Below are 1,875 nucleotides of genomic sequence, written 5' to 3'. Positions count from 1 at the left end.
TGCCGAAGAGCAGGCAGGCTTTAGAGTAGGGCGCAGCACAACGGAACAGATCTTCAACCTCAGAATACTGTGCGAGAGGTACCTCCAACAACAACAAAATAGCCTTATTGGCAACCATGAGGAAATATAACATCAACGCCAACCTGATCAACGTCATACAACAACTATATGACAAGGCCTCCAGCGCAGTCTACCTTAACGGCAGCATGGGAGATTGGTTCAGGACAACGGTCGGGGTGAGGCAAGGCTGTTTGCTCTCTCCCACTCTCTTCAACATATTCCTAGAACGAATCATGACTGACACTCTGGAAGACCACAATGGAACAATCAGTATTGGAGTCAGGACAATCACTAACTTGCGTTTTGCCGATGACATCGATGGATTAGCAGGAAAAGAACATGAGCTCGCCACACAAGTGGATCGACTGGACACAACGTCAGCCGCCTACGGCATGGGGATCAGTGCCGAGAAAACCAAGCTAATGACCAATAACACGAATGGCATCAATGCGGACATCAAAGTCAGGGGCGAGAAACTTGAGACCGTCAACAGCTTCAAATACCTCGGATCTGTCGTCTCAGATGAAGGCTCAAGACCAGAATTTCTCTCTAGAATCGCGCAAACAACAGCTGCGCTGTCAAAACTGAAGCCTATTTGGAAGGACAGAAACATCACGCACAGCTAAAAAACTAGATTAATGCGCTTACTGGTCATCACAATATTTTTATACGCCTGCGAGTCGTAGACACTAACAGCAGAATTAGAGAAAAAGATTAAGATCACAGAGATGAGATGTTACCGCAGACTCTTTTGACATCTCGTACAAAGACCACGTTTCAAATGCCGAAGTACGAAAGAGAATCACCAATGCAGTGGGACAATATGAAGACCTACTGACCACAGTGAAAAGACGAAAACTAAAATGGTATGGGCATGTCACAAGATCCACAGGACTTGCCAAAACAATCCTGTAAGGAACCGTACAAGGAAAGAGAAAGAGAGGAAGGCAGAGAAGGAGATGGGAGGACAACATTAAAGAGTGGACAGGAAAGACGATAGGTGACAATCTGAGGAGAGCAGAGGACAAAAATAGATGGCGAGAGCTGGTTTTCCAATGCAGTGAATGGTTGCCCCAATCACGGGATAGAAGACGAAGAAGAAGAAGTATTTTTACGGCGCTCGCAACTGCATAAGGTCACATGAGCACGCGGGACACACCAAACATTTTCAGTTGGTAGGAAATTTTGAATTTTGTCCGGGTGGCGGCCGAAGCATACTCTTATCGATTTTGGACCTCCAAGGGTCTTTAACGTGCAAAACTTACACACGGGACCTCCGGGATTTTTCGCCCTTGTCCGAGAAGGCTAGGTGTTAGATCTGACTTACCATAAGATCAGGGGTGTGGCTGAAAGATAGCAGTAAGAAGGAGCCAAGGCCACGAGAGCCTTTCTCAATTTTTTGTGTGGAGATAACTTTTATCAAGTATCTCGGTCTTTCTGCTTAAACGTCGTAGTCATTGCATGAAAAATCAGGGAGGGGAAGAGATAAGGCGAATTGTTCTAGCTTTTGCCCCCCCCCCCTTCCCCCATCCAGACAGCTCACAGGTGATATGAAAAGCTGGCAGATTTTTAATGTGGGCTCTTATTACCGACTCTTAATGTCGAGGCAGTTAAGAATAACTACACTGGGGAAACTGCAGAACAAAAGCAGTCAAATTTGTTATCTTACCAGGAAGCACGCTATATCTAGTCTTTGGCTTAGTGAGCCAAAATAACCGTGGGAATGAGACGTTATGAAGAGAGAGAGAAAGCAAGAGAGAGAGAGAGAGAGAGAGAGAGAGAGAGAGAGAGAGAGAGAGAGAGAAAGAGAGAGAG

Source organism: Aplysia californica, unplaced genomic scaffold (assembly GCF_000002075.1).
Source record: "Aplysia californica isolate F4 #8 unplaced genomic scaffold, AplCal3.0 scaffold00242, whole genome shotgun sequence".
Taxonomy (NCBI): domain Eukaryota; kingdom Metazoa; phylum Mollusca; class Gastropoda; order Aplysiida; family Aplysiidae; genus Aplysia; species Aplysia californica.
The sequence above is the reverse complement of the archived record's forward strand: the minus strand, read 5'-3'. Positions refer to the sequence as shown.